Here is a 21,575-nt window from a genome sequence, read left to right on the forward strand (position 1 = left end):
AATGAATCCCATGTTATCACTGTTGACTGAAAACAAGCTGAATGGATCTAACTTTAATAAATGGAATGAGAACATTAATATTGCTCTCATAGGAGAAAGTGTCTTGTTTGTTTTAACTGAGCCGTCACCTGAAGTGCCTGGGGATAATGCAACCAAAGTTGTGAAAGAAAAGTATGAGCGTTGGCAGAAAGCAAATGACAAAGCTCTATACTTTATGCTTTCTAGCATGGTTGACACCCTCAAAACTCGGTTTTCTAAAACTGAGAAGGCTGCTGAAGTTATGACGAAGTTAAATGAGCTATTCGGTAAGACATCGCTTCAGCCACGCTTTGACGCGACTAAGAAGTACATTAACGCACGGATGGAACCTCATCAAAACGTGCGTGATCATGTTCTCCTCATGTCCAGTTATTTCCAAGAAGCCCAGGATCATGGTGCTGAAATGGACAGTGCTACTCAAGTTAGTCTTATCTTGAATAGCCTGACTCCAACATTTCTACCATATACATCAAATTATGTCATGAATAAGAAGGAAATTGACTTTCATGAATTAGTCAATGACCTTCAAACTTATGAAAATTTGATTGGAGGACCCAAGAAGAAAGGGAGTAAACCTCATCCTGGTAATGGTAATGGGACGATAAAACCTGAAGCAAATGTTGCCTCTGCTTCAAAGCCCAAATCGAAGAGGAAGTGGCACAACACCAAGAAGCGAACAAAAGCCAATAAAAAGGCTGCTCCTTCTGGTGATGCTACACTTAAAGGAAAGTGTTTCTACTGCAATGAGAAAGGTCATTGGAAATCCCAGTGTCCTAAACTTCTTGCAAAGAAACAAGGTATTTCCATTAATAAACTTTAAGAGTTTAGTGAATTGTTATCCAATTGGATTTATGATTCTGGACTAAACTTTGTTTATTTGTTTTCTTCTTCTTATAGGTCAAGCTACTTGAACTCAAAAGAGTTCGATCAAAAAGCTGGACCAAGGGTGAAATCGTCCAGATGAAGATGAAGCTCTTCAATTTATTTTTGAATTAATTGTTTTAGTTTAAAGACAATTTGGATTTCAAATTTTAGTTAGGGATATTTATCCCTGTTTCTCTCATATTGTTGCAATACTTTTTTTTATTAATAAAGTTTTTTTTCGAAATTCACTATTGCAATTTATGAGATTGAGCTTCATTTATTTTATCTTCATCAATTATTACCACATTATATTTGTATGTTTGTATGTGTAAGTGTTTTTATTATTGATGCAAATTCTATAATATTTACAACTCTTCATAGAGTTATATTATATAAACATTAGAAATTATTTCTATGTTTATCAATAATTGTTAATTCTCATACAATTATTAAGAATTTGTTTAATAAAAGGATCTTATGATCTGATAGGGGTGGAGAAAAGTTAAGAAAACTATGCAGTTCAACGATCTTTTATATCTAATGAACTCTGGATAGTATTCAACTCCACATAAACTCTATCACACTAAGAGAATCATGATCTTTACAACCTTTAGGGGTGGATCATAATCTCTATATACTTAGGGGTGGAGGTTATCCACAAGTACCCTATATGTATATTCTTAGGGGTGGAGTCTATTCCACAATTCCCTATGAAACACATATCTTGTTTAAACATAGAAGTAATATAATGAGTCAGCTATTGTCAATATAAATTCTTGATCTTGATTGTATGTTCCATTTCGATTTTACTGTTGTAAGTAAAAGTATGATACCTTTGAAAGTTCTTTGTTAAAGTTTCACACTACCTTAATTGAGTGGGAGAATTTTAAAGTTCTATACCCATCTTCATTAGGTTGATAATTGTGATAGGTACTTAAGAACACTACTGAAAAGCAAATCTAACCATTCACATGGATATGTATAGCTTATCAGAATTATGAGAATAAGATAAAGAACTCTAGTTCAGTCCATTCGAATGACTTGAACCAAGAATTCTTAATCCTCATAAAATTTGATGGTATCTTAATTTTGATTACTTTATCTCTGGCATGTATTTTTCACTTCAAAATACTAGTCTGCTATGTTGATGACTTAGTCTTGACTTAAAGTTTCGGACTAATACAAAAGTCACAACTAGGTAACTCTCTAAACAATCAGAGGTTAAAAGTATTATTTAACCAGACATCTGCTATTGAGTGGGAGCTATCTAAGATGTAATCAAATAGGGAACATTAGAAGATATTCAAGAAGGATTTATGTAAGTGATCTATATGTCAGATATTAAGGAACTGTGTAACAGTTGTCTTTGTATCTCACCATCTAATTTCGATTTATATGAGATGGTGCTTACTTTGGGGGTGGAGGAATTATTGTATAATAATTCAAGCTCTACCAGAGAAGAATTATAACTTGGTCTATTCGAAAATACCAGAAAGTTATATCACTGAAGAAAAGTCTACACTGTATTATCTCAATTACATATTTTAAAATATGAGAGATATGTCTTCTATTAATTCGGATGTACTTTTAAAACAGTAAAGATTTCAGTATCCCTTGATAAGTAAAGCATATAGTAAAGGATGTTTCATAAGTGTGTTTATGAACTAGTTTCCAGAAGTTTGGGTGGATTCAAATATACTACACTTGATCTGAAGATCAAGACATCAGATTGACCTATTTGCGCAGTTTGTTTTATATTAGTGCAAGTGGGAGTTTGTTGGGTTTTATGCCCTAAATAAAACTCTTTACAATCTGATTAGTTATCAATATAAGAAATTTGAAGTGATTGATGTTTGCATGAATTTTACATGCTAATGGTTTAATATGTTTAATATGTTTATTACATTCATACACACAAAATCAGTTAAATCCAGATCATATGTTTATTCACAATTACAGTATCGTCAACACAGTGGAATGTGATTGTGATCATATGAATCAAAAGTTTTGGTCCCTCGTTTCATCGTTGTTATTGGATTTACACTAATGTGATAATCAGCAATGATGTGTACTTACACTTGGAGTAAGTGTTATGTTCTTTCCAGGACATTAGTAAAGTATACTAGTTTCGAATGTATGGAGTATACATTGGACTGGACCGATATTGCAACTAAGTTAAGATATTACAAACTTACCGTTATACATATCTTTCCAAGTCAATATCAGTAGTTGATCTTAAGATTGAAAAGAATCTAAATCCTGATATGCTTGGGCTCAACTCAGAGTGCTATTCATGTTCTTAGATTTATTAGTTAAGCCTACTTTCTAGTCGTGGTGATACGTATATTTCGAGAACATGGTAGTATGATTGAGTGGGAGTGCTGAACATAAATATGGAATCTATAGCTTCTACTGGTGTATAGAAGTCAAGTGATGATTCCCTTCGAGCTTAGCAAATAGAAGTAAATGGATGAGCTCTTGTTTAACTGACTAATTATTAGATCACTAAACACCATTTACAGGTAGCTAAGTGTTTTAAGGGGCAAAATACATTGAGGGGTGAGAACGGTAAAGAAATCCCATCTCGATGTAAATCATCTATATAGAGGATCTTTAAATCACAATAAGATTATAACAATGGTTAAATGAGATAGTATATTGGTATCGTGAAACATACAATATGCTCTATATAAGTCTGAGAGTGCAATTCTAAGTTCTAAGAGTGGATTCAACGAAGAATTAATAAGTAGGAATTTACTTGGTAAATTTGGTTCACTTATTGGAAGCTCAGCATATAGATCCATGGTCCCCATTCTAGTTGAGAACATTCTGCTTGTAAGACTCATTAATTGATTCGTGATTGATCAATTATAATTCTAAAGTTAGACTATGTCTAATTTTATGAATTTTCACTATTCAGGGGTGAAATTGTAAGGAAAAGAGTTTTCTAGGTTTATTTATTTATTAATAGACTTTATATGTCTAATTAATAATTAAATTAAATGACAATATTATTTAATAATCTTTTTTAGTTATTAAATAATTAGTTTTGGCATTTAAAAGGTTAGAATTAGAAAATTGGCATTTTTAAGAAAATAGAGATAAAATTTGATAAAATTGCAAAATTAAGTGAGGCCCATTACAACACCTAGGCCGGCCACTTAATATGATTTTTCAAATTATTATTTTCATTATTTTAATGCCAAATAATTCTAAACCTAGACCTAGTAGTTGCCTATAAATAGAAAGTGATGGCTCAGTCAAATAATAAGTTTTCAAATTAGCTTTCTGACAGAAATTTCTCTCTTCAGAAAACTAAGCATTCCTCACTCTCTACCTTGGCCGAAATCTCTCTCTCTCTCTTTTCCCTTCATCTTTTTCGTGACCCTAGTGAAAGAGTAAGTGCCCACACACAGCAAGCAGTAACTCAATCATAGATTGGAAGACTGTGAACGATCAAAGCTTGAAGAAGAAGGAGATTCGGGCTCAGATCTTGATTATACTCTGCTACAGAAAGGAATCAAGGGTTAGAGATCTGAGTGGAAGGAGACATTTATTCCGCTGCATCAATGTAAGGTTTTCTTAACTTTATATGTGTTTATTTTATCGTTTTAGAAAGTTCATATTTAGGATGTTAATAAACATACTTGTGAGTAGATCTAAGATCCTGGTAAAATAATTCCCAACATACTCGTCGTCGTCTAAAATTCCACAGGCTGCTTGGTGACCAGGCCACGCCTTGCTCCAACAGTGAACTAGTCGTTTGGGTAAGTGATGAATGTCAGGAAACACGACAGCAAAGTCGAGAAGAGGGGGCAAAGTTTTGGTTCAAAGAGGTGAGTAAGGGTGAAGGTTTCTAGTCGAGGATGCTACCTGAGAGAATTCTCTGGGCAAGGGATTGAAGCTTAAGGTGAGGAAGGAAAAGTGAATTCTATCGTCAAGACTTTTATTTATATGGGTGGCAACGGTTCAGACATTTTTGAAATACACGGTCCAAATTGAATTAATCAAAAACACCATCCAACGGCTGGGGATTCAAAATGTTTACATTTAATGCGCCCAAAGAAAAAGAATAAATTATTCATTACTCATCATTTCGTGGCAACACCTCCAACATGCCAGAAGGTTGGCATCTTTTCAAGTCCATTTGTTATTCATTTCCTACGAGAAATGTGCCTAGGCTCAGAGCGTGAGCTCCACAGCTCCACTAAACAATCACCATGCTTCAGCAAATAGTATCCCAGAGTATATCAACCCCTCAGTTACCCAAGGGAATACGGAAGACTTCTTCCATATTCCAATACTTGGACGACAAGTCAAAATAATAAGTCAAGCATCCGGAAGGAAGCTGCAAGCTCCTTACACTAGTGTTATCTGCATCCTGGGATGCCTGGTATGTGGCAATTACGCAAGGATGACACGTCAGATCATGCATAATTAGTATGTACCTTTTGCCTTTCGACATCATGGGAGATGTTGTACACCAGAAGTTACCCAGAGGTTCTTCCTGTCAGTGAGGACGGAAGGAGCTCCGAGATTCCCATTAATGATTTGATATTGGGAAGGATTAGAAGCTATGAGTGTTCCAGGGTGGCAGCGGGTTAATTTGATTCGGGAAGGCTATGGCCAGATGCTCTTCGAACCTATTTGGGTGTGTCCTAGTCGGAGCTCAAGGTGATGATTGCATATCTTCTAACACCAAATCAGATCTTGTCTCTTGCGTCAGACCTTGGTAGTGCACGTACGTGCTTCTATAGCTCCTTTTTATCCAACATGTCTAGACACCAACTTTGTAAGGTGAAACTTTTGAGCGACACATGTCCTGAGTCTCACGAATTGCCTTGCAGCAGCCGTACGCCACACGATAGGAAGGCTTCCTACCAACCAACGGTCAAATTGCTAAAGTCGTAGCACTAGCCATTGTAATGTGTTGAGCACGAAATCCTAGGTAGGTGAAGGATATGCCCTCACCCACACATGTGCCTATAAATGCTCTCATTTTTTATGTGCAAAGAGTGAACATTTTGATACTTACATAACCTTTGCCAAAATTCCTATGAGCTTTCTTTTTCTCCAAGAGAAACGAAAGGAATACATTAATATTGATACTGTAAATACTTGTAATATTTAGATACTCGCCGGTAAGGCTAATACAACGAACTCGTGGACTAGGGATTATTAACGTCTGAACCACGTAATTTTTCTTTTGATAGCAGAACCACGTAAAAATTACTTGTCTATTATTTATCATTTTATATCTTTTTTTTAAGATCTAATTAATTAATTTTTAAAAATCTCAAAAACATATATTTGTTATAAATATTAATAATTATGTGGATGTCCAAATCTTTTATTTATTACCATGAATTGTAATCAACATTCCTCTTTTCCTTAGTTTCCCTTTTTCTTAGTTTCTTAATATCTCACTCTTGTATTTGTATAAATAGGGGTTCACCCCATTGGAATAAACAACTCAGAAATTCTCATTCACTTTCTCTTTCTCTTTTCATCTTCTTCTTCTTTCTTCTCATCTACTTTATATTATTTTATATTATTTTATAACACGTTATCAGCACGAGTCTCTGCCCAAGCTTCAAGCATGAGTCTCTGCCTAAGACCCAATGTAAGTATTTTGTTAAAATTCTTGAATTGTTTCAAAGTCACGATACACTAAATATATATTTATATATATACTCATCTGACTGAAACAATTTCAAGAATCCTTTAGTTTTCTTTTTATCTATATATATCTATATATTATATATACACTACTACAAAAACACCCTTTAGAGGCGGTTTTTAAGCCCTTTAGGCGTCGGTTTTCGCGAAATTCGCTACCGACGCCTATCAGGGCGACGCTAAAGGGTTTGATTTGAACCGACGCCATATGTACCCCTATGGCGTCGGTTCCTAGCTAGGAACCGACGCCATAGGGGTACATATGGCGTCGGTTCCTAGCCAATAACCGACGCCATATGTGGCGTAGGAACCGACGCCAAAACTCCTCAGATTTCAGTTTTTTTCATTTTTTTTTTTTAATTTAATTATATTATTTTAATTTTATATTTATTAATTTATATACATATTTATTTAATTTTAATTACATATTTATTTAATTTAATTATATATTAATTACATTTTAAATTAAATAGTAATTAAATTTGGGTAAAAACATAATTTGATTTCATAAAAATAATTAAATATTACACAAACATGTAAAATTAGTTAAAAATATTAATAAGTTAATAAATCTAATTACAAGTTAATCTATAAAAATTACATAATGAAGAAAAATTCTTCGACCTTTGAACCTCAATCGTCACCGTGAATCACCGCCATCAATTGTTCGATCCACTTTCGCTGTAGTGGTAAAATTTCTGTTTTTGGATCGTATTGCTTCTTACCCCCAAACTGTTAAAAAAATTAAAAATTTATATTAGTTTATGTATATGTATATTATATATTTGTTATTATAAAATTTATATACTATGATCAATAATTAAAACTTACAGCTTTTTGATCTTCTATGTAACGGTTGGGGTTGGCACGTGCGACGATGTCAGTCATATATTTCAAAACATAAAAACCGCATTCTTGGCTTTTAGGTTGTCTTGGACAGTTTGCTTGTGCAATTCCTTGCCACGGGCCAAGATACTGATGTGCGTCCCCTATATACATGAATGCCCTGTTTGGAAAAATTATATTAGCATTTCAATTCGTTAGTTAATTTAAATTCGTTACATAAGAAGTCATTAAATAATTACCTTCCGATCATTTGTTCTATTTCTTCGGAATTGGGCGGCCTTTTAGAGGGTTTAAATGGATAATTTTCTTTGGCGCAACCACCACTAGCGTCCAATGCATCCTAGAAAATTATATTGGAATATAAGTAAGATAGTATAAAAATAATTTGAAGACATAATATAGAAATGAACAATTAGCACTAAAGAATTTAATAAAGTTTACCCGATATTCCAAGGAATAAAGAACATTTGGTGGTTGCTGTTCATTAATGATAACCAATTAGCCAATCGTCTTGCCGCATCGTCAAAAGACTGACTCTGTTCTTCATCGCTGATCCCATGCACTGTGAGAAGCTCTGGGTCGTAAAACTTGAAAATTTTTCTCAGACCGTTGATGCTCTCCCATATGTGCCTGCCAAAAAAAGTGTTAGTGTCTTATAATAATTTAACTATAATTTGAGATAAGGTTAATTAGATTAAAGAAGAGTATACATCATTCCAAACAGCATTCCCTGGTTGCCGATGTAGTCACACGTAGCAACTCGCAAATCCTCTCCAGATAACGTGATCTGGGTACGCGGTGCAATGAATCCTCGGGGGACAGGAATTGTGATTATATCACGTTTATCTTTGAGCCTTAGGAATTCATGAATCATCCATTTCAGCGAATTAGGGATCAACGCCATCTTCTCTTCCGTGAACAACTCATCTTCCCGTGCACCACGGCTTTGTGGAGAAAGCATCGGAGCTTTCCCCTTTGACGCATCACGTCTTGAGGGCGGTTGAGCGAGTGGACCCTAAACAAAACAGAACATAATATATATATATCAAATTTTATCTAATTTCTACCGAAATTTCGGCAGCATAACGGTTGTAATTGAATGATCCCAAAAATTTTGAACATGGCTGTATAACGACAAATAACACATATATAACGTAGTTTGTTCATCCATCCCACCGCAAAGACATATATTCGCAGAACCTACTTCACTACGGATGAATATTGAAGATATTCAAACTCCACTAATCATTAATAATTAATTTCAGTTGAGAAGTTACCTCGGTTGTTAAAATTAAGTGTTTAGGCCAAGGAAGGAACATCTGGTACACGTCCCTAACATATCTGAACTCTTCAAGTGGGACTGGGATTTCAGCGTCCTCTTGCAGGATTTCCGAAACCATGATCCGAGCATGTGAATCATCGTAATCCTGGCAGTGAACTTTGATCACACCCACATGCTCGTACAAATACGCTCGGGCCACAATATTGTCGATGTTGTCAGAGCAGAGATGTACTTGCTGAGTAAGGGCCGCTTGGTCATCAAAATTGTATAGGATACCTTGGTCGTTGAGGGAAATGAACTCCTCAGCATAAATTGTTGGTTGTACCTCATCCTGAGGAGCGTATGGTTGTGGAACATACGCCTCACCAGCCACCTCTCCTTCTTCCTCTTGTTCGGCAGCGTTCCTCCGCCGCTTAAGGGATTGGACTTCGGCTTTTAATTGTTCAATCTCCTTCGCTTGCCGAGCCACAACATCAGACACTTCCCTTTTCTTCCTGCCGAACAGTTGAGATGCCCTGGTCAGGAACCTACAAATCATAAAATGCAAATTAGCAACGATTTCATTTGTGTAACTAAATAAATAACATTTGAAGTAATAGCATACCCAGCAGCCCTGACACGTCCAGGATGCTCTGGTGTCCCGAGCGCCTGCGTGAGGATATCGTTTTGGCCCTGGACCTGAATTTGTCCCTGACTAAGCTTCTCCTCTAATTGAGCCTAATGCACGCATATATTCAAGCAATTAGTATATGAATTATATACACTAACTCTAATTGAATTATATATTCAAGCAATTAGTATATGAATTAATATATACTTACAATCTTCTCGGCAATTTCCTTGTCGTAATCAGTGACAAGTTTTCTACTCTTGGTGCGAGATTTAATCCAAACACGGTGGCGGGGAGGATCTGCAACTTCGAGGTCCTTTTTCTACATAACGTTATAACAATGAAATGAGTACCAATTAAATTGTATAGCACATTATAGCACATTAAATTTTTAGTATTACTTACCACAGCTTCCCGTACGTTCACCATCCCACTCCGACCACTTCGATGTCTGGATTGAATTTTTGAGGAACGTTCACGTTGCACCTTACTCAATTCCTACAATGCCAAAAAAATACATTAGATACATGTACTTGTATTTAAGAGTTTATCTTAGTGTTAATATAATTAGCGTACCAGAAATTCAGGAGTTAGTCTACTTTCAACAAATTTGCACCAATCACAGCCGTCGATCTCCGGGTGCTTTTCGGGGACTTGTGCCGCCGTCCCGCATCATTCTCTTTCAACGCGGGCATTATGATGTCTTTTGTCATCCTATTCTTGAAGTCTTTCATTAACTTCCCAGCTAGGATGAGACAATCATGTTTGAAGGTGTCCTATGACAATGAACCCCGTCTATTTTGAAGGAAAACAAACACGGCTAGAGTCAACATTTGGAGTAATAGAAAAACAAATCAAAATTCTAACAAATAATAGCTTACCCGAATGTCTTTCCAAACTTTATTTTTCGTAGTCCGGTTGACTTCTTTCCAATTTTTATAAGCCAACCCTATTGTCCGCCGACATCCGACTCCCGTAGTGGATACGAGCTTCGCGTAGCTTTTTCCACGTATTGACCTTTATCATTAACTTCGAGGGCCACTCTTTTGCCCCGATCCATTAGTTTGGATATTTCATTCATTTGCGTCGGCCCTCGTGTAGGTATTGTGGTTGGACACTCATTTTTCTCGCTCCCGAATCAGATCCTGATTCTGAGTTCGCCATGTCTACACCATTAACAAACAAACTTCAAAGTTAGCTACATATATAACAAGTAGTGTATATGAAATATTAAAAGCATAAACAAATTGTTAAGTATTCAGGACCATTCACAACCACAATATAAAGTAAGCTATATATCAAGTTACCAATTAGACACGTTTTCTTTTCTTTTTTTGTTTATGTTTGCCTGAATCACAATTGACCCATATTCCCTCATTGATATCGTTTCTAATGTATTCGGCGTCGTCTTCCTCAATGTTACGATCAATTCCCATGAGTTGCTCATGAATTGGTTGTCCAACAATGAAGTCATCGTAACATAAGTCGCATTCTCCTCATCCTCTTCAGCCTCTAAGAACCTCCTCTCTCGGTGTCGATAAAACAATAGACCATTTATCATTAGCCGGATCAGAAATGTAAAAAACTTGAGCTGCTTGGCTAGCCATGATGAATGGATCATTCTTGCTTCCTCTCTTACTTAAATCAACCAAAGTAAAACCAAGCTCGTCATTTTTACTCCAACGTTGTTGTCAACCCAAGAACACTTAAAAAGTGGAATTCGGAACGCAAAATAATTGAGCTCCCATATTTCTTCAATGACCCCGTAATACGTCATAGTACCTAAAACAGGGTTTCTATCTTTTGCACTTGCAAAGTGCATAGTTTCTGCGACGATACGTATACCACTATTTTGAACCTCTCGAGCATCATCTCTTGACTTTGTATGAAAACGTTTACCCCTTACAATGTACGCTTCATGCTTTGCAACCGCAAAAGTTGGTCCAAGGGCAATACGACTCAACACATCAGATACTCCATGATCTCGGTTCGTTCAACTTTGCTATAATGGTATTCCTTAACCACCCAATGAAAGTTTGACGATGTTGGTCTCGCAACCCATTTTTGTTTATTTTTTTGATTTCTTGGAACCATTGATTGTAATGTACTCCATATGGTCACTGTAAAACAAGTAAGATAAATCAAGTTATTGTTCATCGTGACTTAAGTAATGTTAATCAAACAAAAGGTACTTACGTTATATATGGTTGAACCTCTGCGTTATTGTTCATCACGACTAATTGAGCTTGATCTAGTTCAAGCTTGGACACCGTCACCATTGTCCCTTTGCCCCTTAATCCTCTATCAACATCATCTGGGCCGCTCTTGGTTTGCTAATTCTAATTGCCTCAACTCCGGCCATGTACTCTGAATAAAATTTCACAGCCTCTTAAGGAATGTAGCACTCAACCATAGATGCTTTTGGTCGATAGTGGTTATGCACATAGCTTTTAAGTACCTTCATATTTCTTTTAAATGGATACATCTATCTTGCCTAAATTGGCCCATACAACCTTACTTCTCTCAATATATGAACCATTAAATGTATCATGACGTGGAAAAAGATGGCGGAAAAAACTTTTCCAGGTTGCACAATGTTTTGACTACATGTTCATGTAATGCATCTAACTTATCCAATTCTAATTCCTTCCCGCACAGCCTATTAAAGAAAATGCAAACATGTGTCAAACACTCTCGAACATTTTTTGGCAAGACTGATCTAATGGCGATTGAAAGCAGATTAACGCATGACAATCATGTGATTTTATATCCATTAGCTTCAATTCAGCCTTATTTACCAAGTTTTTGATGTTAGACGAGTAACCATCGGGTACTTTCATATTTGCAAGTGATTTGCAAACTGTTTGTTTCTCTTTTTTGGATAAAGTGAAACAAGCAGGAGGCAAATATAAACGTTCACCTTTCTTCTCAGGTGCCAGAGATTGTCGTATACCCATTTCAACGAGATCTAAACGACTATTTAGACCGTCCTTAGTTTTGCCGGGAATATCAAGTAAGGTACCAATAATACTCTCACACACATTTTTTTCAATATGCATGACATCCAAACAATGTCGAACTAGTAGACTTTTCCAATATGGAAGACGAAAGAAGATTGACTTTCTTTGAAAACAACCATTAGTTTTTTTATTTTTTTGCGTCTTTCCATACTTAAAATCTACAAGTTGAACTTGTTGGAGAATTTGTTCCCCGAGGCAAAGGTGGCAAAGGAGCCATATCACCCTCTTCGGTACCATCGAATGCTTTCTTCTTCCGTCTATCGGATGATTTGCGTGTGCAAGTACCGTCTGTGACCCATATAACACATCTTGTGTCCATTTGCCAAGCGACGAGCCGATGTGTTAGTGCAACAAATCGGACAACCTTCGTAACCTTTTGTGCTTAAGCCTGATAAATTACTATAAGCAGGGAAATCACTGACAGTCCACAACAACACAGCTTTCAGATTAAAAAATTCTTTTTTAAAACCATCATAGACCTGAACCCCGTTCTCATACAATTCTATTAAATCGTCAATCAATGGTTCCAAATATACATCGATATTATGTCCAGGTTGTTGCGGGCCTGATATCATTAAAGAAAGCATGTTAAATTTCCTCTTCATCACTAACCAGGGAGGAAGATTGTACATAACTAGGAAGACAGTGCCATGAACTATGACGACTACTTAGAGATCTATGTGGATTTACTCCATCCGCGTACGTACCGAGACGAATGTGTCTTGGTTCGCATTTGAATTCGGTGGTTTATGTAGTTCACTTTTTTCCAAGCTTGGGAATCTGCAGGATGTCTAAGTTTTCCATCTTTCACTCTCTTGGTCTCATGCCAAATCAAATTTTCAGAATGTTCTGCACTACGATATAATCGTTTCAGTCGCGGAATCAAAGGCATGTACCACATCACTTTTTGGGGGATAAGTTTCCTATTCTCCTTACTCTTGTTTACTTTATGGCGGGATAAACCGCAAGTCGGGCAATAATTCATGTCTGCATATTCCTTACGATATAAAATGCAATCGTTCGGACATGCATGAATTTTTTCATACTTCAATCCTATAGAATTTAACATTTTTTTCACTTCATAAGTAGATTCCGGAAAGCAGTTGGCAAATGGTAAGATATCTTTAAAAGCAGCTAAAAATTGAGTAAAACATTTATCGCTCACTCCATTTTCTGCTTTTATGTTGTAAAACTTTACCATTGTTGGTAATCTTAGTTTTTTACAACCATCGAACAGAGGTTTATCAGCATCACTAAGAAAATTATCGAATTTCTCAGGATCATTAAGAAATTCCTCCTGTGCTTCGTTAAGCAAGTCCAATGGATAATCATCCAAATCATTACCCTCGATATCATCTACCCCGCTTTCCTAATGGATATGGATCATTAGGTAAATGTTCGCCATGGTAATACCAATTAGTATAACTTCTATTGAAACCTCGTAAATACACATGGTCCTTAATCATTGTAATATTCCCTTTAGATACATTACAACAATCTACACACGGACAATGAATACGATCGTGATTTGTAGAATTCTTTAAGGCAAACTCTAAAAATGCATCGAACCCTACTTGAAATCGCAGTGTGTCTCTCTCCTCACGCATCCATGATTTATCCATAACAAAAATCCTATCCGAAAAAATTCAGTATTTAGTAACTACTTATAGCTAGTTACTAATTACACAATGTAACTAACTAAGTTTCTCACAATTTATTCATATTAATTTATAAATTACTTAAATTCTCGTTTTAGATTAGTTCATATTATTAGGTTGTTTTGTTGATTAGAATGTTATTAAAATGTTAAATATTTCTAATAAATAAAATTGAGGGGAAAAATTTTTGGTAAAGCAATAAAGGTATTAACTAATATTTTCCCCTTTTAATTAACTTTTGCTCTTTATTTTCTTTGAAAAATAAAAATCCACATTGAACCTCTCAAATGAAAGAAAAAAAAATAAAAAAAGAAGGATTTTATATGTTTATTTTGTTAATTTATTTAGTAACTAATTATATCTAGTTACTAATTACACAATGTAACTAACTAAGTCTCTCACACAATTTATTCATATTAATCTAAAAATTACTCAAATTTTCGTTTTACATTAGTTCATGTTATTAGGTTGTTTAGTTGATTATAATGTTGGTAAAATTAAAAAGTTTTCATAAATGTGAATATTATTATTTTTTATGTGACCTAACTTCTTATTACTATGTTATAATTAACTATATTATGAATGGTTTTAGTAAGATTTATCCTAATTCTACCGAAATTTGGGCAGCATAACGGCTGTAATTGGACGTTCCCAAAATTTTTACAAGTGCCTAAAATAACAAACAAAACAGATAAACAATACAAAATTAATCCACCCATCCGACCGCAAAGTACATGTATTCGCGAACCTACTTCACTACGGATGAATATTTAAGATATTCAAACTCAACTAACATGCATTGATAATTAATTATATATTAAGAAAAAGTTAGTAAAAGTATATACCTATAATTGCAAGCCCAAATACGCTACACACAAAATTATGCCGAACCCCTATAATATAAAGAAATACAACGAAATTACAAAATTAATTATTTCATAACTTATAACTAGTTATAAAAAATTGTAACAAGTTACTTAGTTACTAAATTATAAATACATATATATAATCAATTATATCTCACACTATTATCTCAAAAAAATAAAATTATATCACACACTAATTCCATTTTAAAATTTTTATTTCTAAACTAATTTTTTTTTTTTGAAACTAATAAAATCCCTCCAATGTCATTTTATTCACAATAAATATACATTGCAAAAAATATATAAAATACAATTACAAAATTTATTTTCATAAAAAATATACACACACTATATACACACACAATATATACACACATTATATACAAATATTCAATAAAATATACAAATACATATATATACTATACATTGTGGTATAAATTATTACCTAATAACCGCAATCCGACGACCACCGTAAAAAATCCCGACACTATACACATAAAACACAATAATATTACTAATAAAATAAAAAAACTCAAATAATAATTTACAAAAACATAAAATAAAACAATATACATAATACAATAAGAATAGAAGCAATATTTATACCTTAAACGAGGTTGAGATTGAACAATTTCTCAACAAAAATGGGTGGCCGGATTTCACACCCAAAGTTTACTATTTGGGTTCGGATGACACTTAAAGAGGCTAAAAAATTAAAACTTTTTAGGTGTATGTTATTAAGTATCGAAAATGGAGGATTTTAAAAAAAAAATGGGCTAAAAAGGTTAAGAAATGGGGGAGATAGGGTGGGGAGAAGGGGGCTGCGGCGAGGGTTTTTCTGGGTTTGTTGGTCGAAGCTCTCTGGTTTGGCTGAGTGAAGTGGGAAGGAAGAAGAAGGGTCGAAGAGTATATACTCTGATCGACCCTATGCCGTCGGTTCCTTCATAGGAACCGACGGCATAGGGTACACGTGTCATGATCTCGTGTACCCTATGCCGTCGGTTCCTATGAAGGAACCGACGGCATAGTGTAATTCGAAAAAAAAAAAAAATAATTTCCAACCGCCTCTAAATGGTATAATGCAATTTTATACCTACGGTTTTTATCAAAAAACCGCCTCTAAATGTCAATTTCGAACATACCGGGTATTTTCACACCCTTTAGCTTCCCTTTTTATAAATAGGGTTGAAAAAACTGCCTCTAAAGGCTAGTATTGTAGTAGTGATATATGTATATGTTTTTATATATTTATTATTGATTCATATATATATTACATATTATGTTCTTATCATTCATAATATTTACAATATATGTTTGTCTATGATATGATAAAGAAAATCTATATAAATTATACATATATCCTGAAGATTATGTATCCTCGATAAAATATTGCATATATCTTAAAGATTATGCATCATCGATAAAATATTGCATATATTCTGAAGATTATGCATCCTCGATAAAATATTGCATATATCTTGAAGATTATGCGTCCTCGATAAAATATTGCATATATCCTGATGATTATGCGTCCTCAATAAAATCTTGCATATATCCTGAAGATTATGCAAACGTAATATCCATTATATAGTTGATGGATATATAATGAAAGAGATGAATACATATTTATATATATGTTCGTGTATTCTTTGAGGACAATGAAAAGTAATTTAATATCGATATAGATTTTGACAAACATTTCCATAAGTAAATGTTTTATATTTGTAAAAAAAAAATGATTGTATTTATGTGAATACAACTAAAGAATCATTAAAAATGACTATTATTGATGCAATTTTATAGTGGGTTTTGAATACCTAAAAAGAATATTAAGAAAATTGCATTGAAACATCAAAGTATAAGAATAACAGTGAGCATGACTAATGTTATTTAAATACATGAGACATGTATTTATTGTTCATCATTCCCTGCAGAGAATGATACGAATTGAAGTCAACTACTTTTAAAGATTGTTTGTATTAGTCATGTTATTATACACTGTTATTGCTTGCAATATTGAAAATTATTGCATGTGACATATATTAAAGATCAAATTTTGCATACATCTTGGAGATTATGCAAAAATTGTATTCATATATTCTTTGAAATATTGTTAAAGAAATTGCTGAGTAATTTCTTTTTATATATGAACAAGTAATAAATTTTTAAGAAATTTATAATAATGTTCTACTTGTTCAACGTCATTCCCTGAAGTGAATGTAATGATTTTAAATAATCAATGGCATTGTTTGCTACTCAAATATTTCCAGAAGAAATTGGAAATAACCGAAAGATGAGATACCACACACAATCAAAGTGCATGAAATCTATATATCATGTGTGGAATTGAATAATAGTGGCCGCGTACCTGTAGTACGGACACACTTATAGTCAAGATAAAAGTATACTTGATTATTTAATAGAATGTGAATTGTACAAACTTATTGTACATTTAGAATATTTAAATATTATTACCTAAAGAGAATGAATAGACATGAAATTCTATTTCAAAGAATATAGATTTCACATATATTGGTAATGCCAGAAGCAAATTAATATATACATATTTTATTATTTCTTGAAATCAATAGTTTCAAACTATTGTTGGTACATGATATGTAAATATATAGTTACCATATAATTCAGTTTGCATATTCCCAAAAGTGGATATATAATTTACTAATATTTGTTAGTGATCCAATATAATCAAAGTGATAAAGAATCACAAAATGATTAGTTGAAAAGCTTCCTGAAGAAGTCTTACATACAATTGCTACTTTGAGCAGTAAAATGTCTTTGTATGTACCTAGATGTGTAACTTTTATCTAGTTATGAAAGTGATAATAAATAACTTATTATATGTACTTGTTGTACATTTAAATATATAATATATCAAGTCATGATAATTAGACTGATGAATAGTCTATTAATAAATTAGACGACTTGTTAAAAAGATATCAGGAAAAATGAATGATATGTTATGGTTATATCTATTTGACCATTACAATAACATGATGAAGTTGTCATGTATCTTTTAAATTATATACATCATTGAATTGATGATAGTGATTCCTGAAGAGTGTATATGTTTTGGAGAATAATATAATTATATTATTCGTGTATATAAAAATGAAACTTATAATGATTATGTTGTAATGAATTTACATTACATTTTGAAAGTTTCATTGAAATACAAATTATAGTGAACCTGAAGTTCATGAATTGAATTATTTTGACATGATCAATCATATGCAATAAATTGTCAAAGAATTTGACTAAATTTTGTTGAAGAACCAGAAGATTCTTCTCATTGTTATTTATAAGGCTCAAAAGAAGAATGTGCATATATTTGCACATAGAAAATATTTAAATTATATTTTCTTAACAATCTTGAGCCATTGTTAGATTTTTATTGCATAGTTTCTTATCGATGTGATAAGATTATATAATCATGCATTTACAAAATGTGTAAATTTATGTATTTCTAATTATACACGTATGACTCATTCTTAGAAATGAATTAAGTTCATAAGGATTGAACTTGAAACTGAAGTTTATTGAACCTGAAGTTCAATGTCATATAGTATATATGAGTTTAAACAAATATTGATTCATTGTGATATACTGAAATCCCTACAGGTATATTAATATTATTAGATATCACAATTTTTAAAAATTCTCTCGATCAGGGGGAGAGAAGCAGTTGGGATGATGATAATTTTTGAAAAATGATCCTTGCACAAAGTATATAAGAACAATATAGTTCAAAATGATATATACCAACTGCAAATCAATATTATTCAAAGTTGAGATAGAATGAGTTGAAAACGCCTGAAGCGTAAATGAACAATGTAGAAATTATTAATAAATGTTCATTTGATTTGCCCTGAAGTTGTTAAATCTAGAGGTACTCATGGAGATACCTTAATGTTATAAAGTATCAAAATGATAACCGTGATGAAAACGGTACTCGAAAAGACTCCCAAGAAAAGTTAGACATAACACATTTGATCATAATTGAATCCCTGAAGTGATTCTATATAGGTACCTATAAATGATAAACACATTTGAAAATATGTAATTTAAAGAGATCTCTATAAGTTATGTCAATATGGGAGGAAATTATCATATAATGAAATTTTTGTCGACAATAGATGTTGAATGTTTGCATATGAAATAAACTAACATGAGATAGCAAGGATCATGGTATTAGATTTGTCGAGAATTATCGACATACATTTTGATTTTTGGCCAAAATATTATGACGCAGTCCAGACAAGTTTACTCGCATAAAGTGAAGTAAGACCTGTAGGGTGTGCAAATAAATATTTCTAATGAGAAATTTGCATATATATATTTGTACATAATGAATTGCTGTACAAAGTTTGCATAGACATGAGATTGATTGAAGTAAGGCTTAAATATTGAGAAAATATAATCATGATTTGATTATAGCCTGGAATATATTTTATGAGGATTTATAAGCGTCACATAAATGTTGCAACAAAAGGTTATTTATTTGGAGCTCCTAATATAGTGAGAATTTGAAATAAGCCTTATTTAAAAATTCTAGAAGAATTTAATTCATGTCTTAAGTGATATAAATTCAAAGTCGCGCGCACTATATGACAAAGATCTTTGTATGAAATAAAGAAATGTAAGTAAATTATTATTTGAAAAATACCTATGGTTGTCTATGCAATATAAATACGTAAATTATACGTTGTGATAGACTCTTGAAGAGTTTTTGATTAATTGAAGAACAAACTGTTATTTCTTTTGTATTTCGAGAAATATTAATGTATAAAGTTTGTTCATTAGTATTGAAGTCCTGAAGTACTTCATATGTATCAAGAATTATAGATATATGATCATTTGATATGGAAATTAAGATCATAAAACAAGATGGAATAAATATATGGTCTTGGAGTACCATCATTGTCACAAATGAAAATTTGTAGTACCATTAATGTGTTATGTTCATATCTACTTGAAATTTTAAATTTTCGTATGAACAAAGTTGTGTACACACATGAATGATACAATTAGTTGGATAAAGACTAATGTTCCACGAACCCCTCATCTATAATTTAGAAGTCCATACATACTCTGGAAGAGTTATAGAAAATATATGATCAAAGATTATATATGGTGATATTTTAAAAGCGATAACAATAATCTTATGAGATTTATTATCACCAAAAGAATTATGGATCATATGTGCATGAGTGGGAGACATATTCATGTTGCACTCTTTTTCCCTTAGCTTAGGTTTTGTCCCACTGGGTTTTCCTGGCAAGGTTTTTAACGAGGCAACTTGCAAATAGTTATGAATATGAAATATATATTGTACTCTTTTTCCCTTAGCTCAGATTTTGTCCCACTGGATTTTTCTGGCAAGGTTTTTAACGAGGCAACTATAAATCATGTTAACATACTTGCATTTTATGAAGCAAGTAGAGAATGTGTGTGAGTGAGATCATTGGCATAGCATATTCGGGAAACATATGGATTGCACTCAATAAAGAAGTATCAACCCAAGCAATTCTCTATGGATAATACTGCTTGCATCGTTCAACTAAAAGGAGGTACCACTACTACAAAAACCCCCTTTAGAGGCGGTTTTTAAGCCCTTTCAGCGTCGGTTTTCGCGAAATTCGCTACCGACGCTGATCAGGGCGACGCTAAAGGGTTTATAAAAACCGACGCCATATGTACCCCTATGGCGTCGGTTATTTCATAATAACCGACGCCATAGGACCCCTATGGCGTCGGTTATTATGAAATAACCGACGCCATAGGGGTACATATGGCGTCGGTTTTTATAAAATAACCGACTCCATAGGGGTTTCCTAAATTTTTTTTCAGCTTTCATTAATATATTTTTTTTACATTTATTAAAAATCTAAATTTATTTTGGTATTATTAATTAAATTAAATTAAAGCATAAATAAAATTAAATTAAAAAGTTAAATAAATACAAATTTACATTGCTTTATATGTTTGTATATTAGGTATTTTTTTATTAATATTTTATATTTTATAATTAATATGTGTTTGTATTCTAGTATTTTAGTATCATTTTTATAATTTTTTAAGTTATGTTTTATATAATAATTAGTATATTGAATATTAAAATAATGTGTAATATTTTAATTTTTATGTAATTTAATATTTTTATACATTTAAATTTTATAATATGGGTTTGTATTTTTCTAGTATATTATTATTATTTTTATAATTTTTTAAGTTATGTTTTAATTAGTTTATTGAATAATAAAATAATGTGTAATATTTTAATTTTTATGTAATTTAATATTTTTATACATTTAAATTTTATAATAGGGGGTTGTATTTTTCTAGTATATTATTATTATTTTTATAATTTTTTAAGTTATGTTTTGTATAATAATTAGTTTATTGAATAATAAAATAATGTGTAATATTTTAATTTTTATGTAATTTAATATTTCTATACATTTAAATTTTATAATATGGGTTTGTATTTTTCTAGTATATTATTATTATTTTTATAATTTTTTAAGTTATGTTTTGTATAATAATTAGTATATTATCCCAATATTTTTGTTTTTTTTAGCTTACTATATCCATCATTAACACTCAACAATATCTATCCTATGTATTAATATTATTCGAAAATTACTCTAAGTATTTAAGGATTATCTAAATATATATAAAAAATATTCTTAC

General features: G+C 32.5%; 1 long non-coding RNA gene across 1 annotated transcript; it reads right to left on the bottom strand.

Moving 5' to 3' along the window:
* Positions 1 to 9,104: 9,104 nt before the first annotated feature.
* Positions 9,105 to 9,942, bottom strand: LOC133032496 (uncharacterized). The gene is made up of 3 exons (XR_009685129.1): positions 9,897 to 9,942; positions 9,726 to 9,818; positions 9,105 to 9,642 (listed from the first exon to the last, which is right to left on the bottom strand). It is a non-coding gene; the product is annotated as an uncharacterized LOC133032496 (long non-coding RNA).
* Positions 9,943 to 21,575: the final 11,633 nt, after the last annotated feature.

Source organism: Cannabis sativa, chromosome X (assembly GCF_029168945.1).
Source record: "Cannabis sativa cultivar Pink pepper isolate KNU-18-1 chromosome X, ASM2916894v1, whole genome shotgun sequence".
Taxonomy (NCBI): Eukaryota; Viridiplantae; Streptophyta; class Magnoliopsida; order Rosales; family Cannabaceae; genus Cannabis; species Cannabis sativa.